At 34.1% G+C, this 8152-nt stretch overlaps 1 protein-coding gene across 1 annotated transcript in view; it reads right to left on the reverse strand.

The window, feature by feature from the left end:
• The window catches only part of Fa2h (Fatty acid 2-hydroxylase), a 61977-nt gene extending 56869 nt beyond the window's left edge, over positions 1 to 5108 (reverse strand). The window contains exon 1 of the mRNA XM_074173465.1: positions 4961 to 5108. The gene's annotated coding sequence lies outside the window, so the exon portion shown is untranslated. The remainder of the gene's footprint in view (positions 1 to 4960) is intronic.
• Positions 5109 to 8152: the final 3044 nt, after the last annotated feature.

Raw genomic sequence — 8152 nt, forward strand, 5'->3', positions numbered from 1 at the left:
AAACAATAGTTTTATTAACGCTGAAACACGAACTGAAAATAATAAACCCATAAATTAATGAGTTAATTTAATCGTCAGTGTATTTCAGAATATGTTCAAACACATCTCCACCTCTACTTAAACAAACATGTAATCTCTTCAAAGATTGTCTTGTGTAGCGCTTCTAATCAAGTCTGGAGTCAAACTATTGAAAGCAGTTGTAACTCTCCATTTCATATATTCTATTGTTGTTATTGGAGTAGAGTAAACCATATTTTTAATGAAACCCCACACGAAATACTCTAATGGATTTCCATCTGGTGTTCTAGGAGGCCAACGAAAAGATCCATTATTACCAATCCATCTGTTTTCGAAGATTTCGGTTGAAGCTTTGCTGACTGAATGAGAATTTTGGGGTGGAGCACCATCCATTTGGTACCATACACGTTCTCTTCCTGGTCTATTATTTAAAATCATTTGAATTCCATTCCTCAGTAAATCTTCATATTTTGATGCATTCAAATTATCATCATAAAACTCGATATAAAAAAATTGACTCATTCTTTATGGCACAAAATACATTGAATTGCCATCTTTCTTGAAAACCCCTTTGACAGACAACATGGGAATTTTCTGGCGCCCAATAATGACTGTTGTGTCTATTGAAAACTCCATTTTTTGTGAACTTGGCCTCATCTGTCCATATGATATTGTCAAGGAAATGTTCATCCTCTTGAGTCTTGACAAGTAACCATTCAAAGAATTCCACTCTACGAGGTAAATCAGTCTCTGTCAAATGTTGGACACAGTAGAACTTACAGGGATGCCATTTATGCTTATTAAGAATTCGACATATTGTCACGTAGGGTATACCTATCTCCCTTTCAGCCTCGTGCAGAGAAGCATTTGGAAATGCATGACAGTATCCCGAAACTGTTATACCATTGTCATCATCATCAACTTTAGTCTTCTTACGAATGATTTTTGGACGGAAGGTTCCATTCAACCTACAGTTTTTTAGTAGTCGATTTATCATATGATTATTCGGCTTCGGAAGTTGTGGATATCTTTCATGAAATACTCGGCATGTTCTACTTGCAATTCTATTGCACTCACCATAAATTATATTAATAAATTCAAGAAATCTTCATTACTGTAACCTAATCTTGACATTATTCTGTTATAATTGGTAGCTATCACAATCAGTCAAAATCACCAACGAAAGTCTGACGTTAAATAATTGGTTTATTCATTTTTCCAAATCACAGTATTAAAAAATATTAATGTGTACTGTTGTGCGTTAGAGACCAATACCTCAATGTATACAAATTGTAACTTTTCTAAAGTAGGTACATACCAATTTCGAATTGACTGATCTGAGACAGTTAAAAAACTGGGTCAAAAAGAAATATTACTAAGTATAAAAAAATGTTGAATATCCAAAATAAGTGATGAATTCAAAAAAACGAGCAAGAAAACCACGTCAGTTTCGGTTTGAAACAGTTTATCTCCAAAACGGTTCAAAATAGAAATAGTATTATGTGAACAAAGGTAATCTAAAATTGGATGTAGAGCTCAAAAATGTTGAAATATACAGGGTGTTTCATTTGAAAAAATTGAGTTCCACTCATTTTTTCATGAAATCAAAATATCTGCATTGTTTGAAGACCCTGTACGAGGCAAATGAAAATATTACTCGGAGTGAAGATCCTCATAGTATCACTCCACTCCATTTCAAATTTGATCGGTTTAGTGCAAAATAGTTCAAAATTATCAACATTTATAAAATTTCATATTTGGTGAAAAAAATATCGAAATTAATTTATATCTTCTAAACGGTAATAGATAGGTATAGGAAAATAGTATATGAATTTGTTGACAAAGTGATAATGAATCATAGTATGATATTATATACGGGGTGTTCCATTCGAAAAATCAAAGAAGCCGCTACTTTATAGTAGAAACGACAATGCCGCTTCTTCTGTAATATTTTAGGCGTGTAGGTCATATTGATTTATCCATACTGTGAAATTTTCAGGTTGATCCGTTAAATAGTTTGTCAGAAACGGCTAATTAACGCTCATCATGAAAAGCCCTGTATACGGCTGATTGATCCCAAACTTTAGATAAAATAAATATAGTTTAAGAAGACTAAAAAACACGCTTTTATAGCATACGAAACTAAAAAATGAAAAACAAACATAGTTCAAAAAACTAAAAAACACGTTTTTTGCTTCCTACTACTGCATCTTGATACAAAAAAAGATGAGGGAATCTTTCAAAGGAAGGAATTAATCAATATGAAAATACGTAACTCTATACATGGACGTGTATGTAGATCATGCATGTATGTAATTCATGAATGAATTGTGTGTATTTTCTATAATGTTATCCAATTTGGTACTGAAGAGCCTTTGGGCAAGTGTCTTAAGGCGAAACATCGATGTATACCAGTGAGGATGACAGTGTCCCATGTAAGTGCAATTTATTACCATTCATTCAAAGTAGAACTCATGTGAATGATATCTGATTTTTTATTCCACAACGAATGTTTGAAATACAAACTGAGTAGAAAAAAGTATCTTCTGTATAATTCAGTGTTCATATAAAAGTATTTGTTTCAAAAGATTTTTTTTCTTTCGTGTATTCAATGTTTATATGAAAGTAGCTGTTTCAGGAGGACTTTCTTTCAGTTTGTGTCTGAAAGTTACTTCTTTGCATGATCTACACATCCATGTATAGACTCACTTATTTTCAAATTGATTACTTCCTTCCTTTCTTTGGAAGATTCCATCATCTTTTTTGTATCAAGATGGAGTGGTAGAAAGCCAAAAACTTTCTTTTCCAAAAATTGATCACTCCTAAAAATATAACCCCTTCAATTCAAATAAGATTCCTCTTGGCTGGGATTAAATCAAATAGGTTAATGAATGTCATTACTTTGTCATCGATGACATAAGCAGATCAAGCTTATTCCGTGACATTAAAAATCGTAATTCATGAAAGAAGTGTGTGTATTTTCTATAATGTTATCCAATTTGGTACTGAAGAGCTTTAGGGCGAGTGTCTTACGGCGAAACATCGATATACACCAGTGAGGATGACAGTGTTCCATGTAAGTGTAATTTTTACCATTCATTTAATGTGGAATTCCTGTGAATGATATCTGATTTTATTCCACAACGAATGATTCAAATACAAACTGAGTAGAAAAAAGTATCTTTTGTATAATTCAGTGTTCATATAGAAGTATTTGTTTCGAAAGAATGTTTTTCTTTCGTGTAATTCAATGTTTATATGAAAGTAGCTGTTTCAGGAGGACTTTCTTTCAGTTTGTGTCTGAAAGTTACTTCTTTGCATGATCTACACATTCATGTATAGAGTTACGAGTTACTTATTTTCAAATTGATTACTTCCTTCCTTTCTTGGGAAGATTCCTTAATCCTTTTTTTGTATCAAGATGGAGTAGTAGAAAGCCAAAAACTTTCATTCCCAAAAATAATATACAATAAAATAAAACTTATACAGTAACGTCAGTTACAAATAAAAGTGGTAAAAAACATAGAAATTTTCATTCCTTTTTTCATTATGATTTCCTACCACTTGGTAACGGCTACATCTATCAATTTATTGAAGGAAGCAAGTGCAGATAGACAAGCCACATACTACTTTAAACTAAAAATGAAGCACCATCAAGCATCGCAGAATTTATGGTTCAACCAAGAGGAGGCGACAATGAAGGCACGAGTATTCTGGCTGAAAGAAGGGTGCAGAACACTGTTCTCAAAAAGGAGTATACTGCAACATTATTTGAAGGTATAAGCAGTAACGTTAGGTACAAATAAAAGTGGTAAAAAATATAGAAATTTTCATTTCTCCTTTCATTATGATTTCCTACCACGTAGTAACGGCTGCATCCATCAATTTATCATTATTAGAGTGTTATTATTATGATTTGACCATAACTGACTAGAATGTACACACTCTTAGTACGGTTTATTAGAGAATTCAAGAATTGTTTTAATATTTTCATATTAGTTTTGAGTTTGGCAAATGAATAAATATTTTATTATTGTATGTCTAAGACAAAAATTCAAAGTACATATTTGTTTTCGTTTGGAACAAAAAACTTGTTTCGAAACTGTTTTGTACTCCTGGAATCAGACTTTAAATAAATCTACTACCTTATAACCGTTGTTCACCGAGGTCGGGTTAGATTAGGTTAGGTAAGGTCGAGTTAGGTTAGGTTGAGTTACGTTAGGTCGGGTTAGGTTAGGTTAGGTTATCTATGGTCGGATTAGATTAGGTTATGTGAGGTCAAGTTAGGTTAGATTGGGTTAGGTTAGGTGAGGTCGAGTTAGGTTAGGTTGAGTTAGGTTAGGTCGGGTTAGGTTAGGTTAGGTTATGTATGGTCGGGTTAGATTAGGTTAGGTGACGTCAAGTTAGGTTGGGTTAGGTCAGGTCGAGTTAGGTTAGGTTGAGTCAGGTTAGGTTAGATTAGGTTAGGTTAGGTTAGGTTAGGTTAGGTTAGGTTGGGTTAGGTTAGGTTAGGCGAGGTCAAGTTAGGTTAAGTTGGATTAGGTCAGGTCGAGTTAGGTTAGGTTGAGTCAGGTTAGGTCGGATTAGGTTAGGTTAGGTCGGGCTGGTTTCCGTAAGGCCGGGTTGAGTTAGATTAGGCCAAGTTAAGTTAGGTCAGGTTAGGTTATGTTTCAAACACCCAACCTGACCTACTAAATTGAAAACCTCATGTATTGAAAAAGTATGACATTATACGAACTTTGACAGACTATATCTGGAAAACTAATTGAATCCGATTCAAAATAAAAAGTATCCAGAATTCCTACCATTCTGGAGTATTATCCCAGAAAAAATCGCGAAAATCCGTGAGTATCCCATAAAGTACAATTTTTCCTTAAAGTTCACTAAACTGAACATTTCCACGTCTCTCGCATCTTTGACAAAAATATATTCGTGTACTTACGTCAGGTAAATTTTCACTTCAACAAAACATCTCACTCGAATCCATCATTTCCACGGCTAACCACGATCGACGTTCCACTGGAAACAATTGAAACCGAACTAGCGCTCATTTTCAAACGTAATTCGATGTGTTGCATGCTCCGACGCACATCGATACTTTGTACACCATCCAATGCGCGTTCGACGTAATTTGTTCATTTGGAACACGAGTCCACGGTCACAAGAAGTTATTTTGATTTAATTTTCAACCACAAAAAGTCATTTTAAGGACCGTGAAATGTAGATGAAAAAGTTGTATCGATTAACAAATTCGTTGGACTACAAAAAACGTTAATTCAAGGAAATTGTTGTTCTATTAGTTCAAATAATGTTAAATGTGTCTCCATATATCTTCACGTATGAAACCAGGGTTACTCGCCTGAACGGATTTTATCAATTCTCTTACCAACAGAAAGTATAGTCTATACATTCACAATTGGAACGGCAATAAAAATAAGAGTACAGTCATAAACATAGGTGAACCACGAAATTCTGCTACGCAAACTCCAACACTATGGTTTCAGAAATCAAAGCCTTAACTGGATGGAATCATATCTGAGTCAACGAACCCAAGTTGTGAGAACTGACATGCTGTCAGATATTGTCTCTGTTAGACACGGACTACCCCAAGGCTCGGTACTGGGACCAGTATTGTTTTTGTTGTATTTTAATGATCTAGCTTATATTGATTTTGAGTGAACGTTCACAATTTTTGCAATTTTTGTCAACAATAGATTGAAAAGAGGACAAATTAATTTGAAGGTAGTGGTTCCACTAGTTAATTACCGAAAAATCAATTAGGATAATCATCATTTAATAAACAAAGTCCACATCGGACCAAGAAACTTAAGGTATATAAACAGCTAACCCTTGTCAGCTAACCCTTTAGATTCGGTATCAATTTGCTTCTTCTGAAGATGCTAACCTTGTTAGCGAAACGCGCGTCGAGTTAAAAATATCAGTTTGGTGTTAGGGTAGTTGATCTCTAGAAAAAGTTTTCAAGTTTTACACCAAAGGTTCCAATCTCATCATTTAAACCGATTTTTGTGAAAATCTTGGTATTTATAGCTTTCTGGAGACCTTTTGAAACAAATGATAACATTACGTGTGAGGAATCTGTGTCAATCGACAGGGGTCCGGAATTTGAAAATAAGGACTTACATGTTCAAGTTCAGCGAGTAATTTTAAATATTCATGAATGCTTGAAGCAGGAAAACTGTCACACTTCACAGAATGCTATTGTGCTGAGTTGAACTATATGTATACAGATTATTTTTCAGCATAATATATAGTAAATTGGCATTCCAGTTTCCAATACTCTGAAACAATATCTTTCTTCGGAATCAATAAAATAACAATTTCATTCGTGTAACATTTTAAATCAAGTGTCATTTAAACTAGAACAAATTTTTCGAACAATCGTTTTCAATGTGTCGAACAAATGCATGAATCAATTAAATTTAAACAAATAAATTGTTAGGTGAATAAATTGAGGAATGAATATTTGTGACAATAAAAAGTAAAACGGCGTTCCATACTGATGGTCGGCGAATTTCCACTTTGCTACTATGAATTGAAAATAATGTTTATTTTATTTCAAAATTCGAGTACCAGCACTCTGCAAACTGATATTATCAATTCTTTCATTTCATCATGACATTGTCTGATTAAAAAAGAAGAAATCTACTTCAACGAAGATCGAGGCAAGAGCTATAGATGAAGAAATATGTTTTTCCGTTAATCAGCTGTAGCGTTTATATGAACGACAACTCTCAGAAGTTGAGAAACTTGTGCGAGCTAAGGAATAACGAGGTCTTACCTTTCAACGTGTGATTCCTAACACGAAGAAGAAGAAGATTTCAAAAGAAGAAATCTACGCCAACGAAGATTGAGGCAAGAACTCTAGATAAAGAAATAAGAACATGAAAATAAAGAGAGAAAACATAGATGAAGAAATAAAAACACATAAACGAATATAATTGAACACTATTATTATTTATAACATAGTATCTGAATACAGGAACTAAATCACCTTCAGAAAGGATGTTAGTCGAATTGTTTATTTCCAGCAAGCTCCTACGTGAGAGATTTAGTATCATTTTGAATGAAACTGTATATATGTTGAATCGAAATGGTTATTTCCTAGAATGACTTCTCTCATGAACTGTCAAATTACTCCTATGAATGAAGTATTTTGAACAGATTTTACACTGGAAAGATTTTTCTTTAGTATGACTTCTTTCATGAGCTTTCAAAGAAGCACATTGTGTGAAAGATTTTGGGCAGATTGTACATTGAAACGGTTTTTCTCCGGTATGAATCCTTTCATGAACTTTCAAATCACCGCTGTGAGTGAAAGATTTTGAACAGCTCCTACATTTGAATGGTCTGTCTCCAGTATGTCTTCTTTCGTGAATTTTCAAGGAATAACCTTGAGTGAAAGATTTTGGACAAAAGTTACACTGAAACGGTTTTTCACCGGTATGAGTCCTTTCATGAACTCTCAAAGCCAAATTTTGAATGAATGACTTTGGACATAGTTTGCACTGAAAAGGTTTGTCCCCAGTATGCCTTCTTTCGTGAATTTTCAGATCACCACTTCGTGTAAAAGATTGCGAACAGATTTTACACTGAAACGGTCTGTCTCCTGTATGAATTCTTTCGTGGTTCTTCAAACTAGTACTATGAGCAAATGACTTTGAACAGAAATTACAATGGAATGGTTTCTCTCCAGTATGAACTCGTAAGTGAACTTTCAGTACATTAGACTTAGCGAAATACTTCAAACAAATATCACACCTAAATGATCCCCCACCAGGAAGATTCTTTAGGTTCGATTGTGTAGCAGGATCCAAAAGAAGTGGGTCCACATCCTGGGTTGAGTCCTGAGCTGGAATATTGTAAGAGAAGTATTCTTCATTCTTAACCCCATATTTGAGATCTTCGTAAACAATGTCGATTTCATCTTCCATTTTCATTTGTCCGTGATTACCATGGAATTTGTTGTGATTCATTGAGTTTGAGTCGGTAGAGGAGTCAGAACCAAACATTTTTGCTCCTTGTTTAGTAGGTTCCGAAAAAAATGGCTTCACATCATGGTTCAAGTCTTCACCACGCATATAGTTTGATAGGTTTTCTTCAGTATCAACCTCAC

The sequence above is a fragment of the Leptinotarsa decemlineata genome, unplaced genomic scaffold (assembly GCF_025532065.1).
Source record: "Leptinotarsa decemlineata unplaced genomic scaffold, Ldec_3_MD MMD2_tig00000251_RagTag_RagTag, whole genome shotgun sequence".
Lineage (NCBI taxonomy): Eukaryota > Metazoa > Arthropoda > Insecta > Coleoptera > Chrysomelidae > Leptinotarsa > Leptinotarsa decemlineata.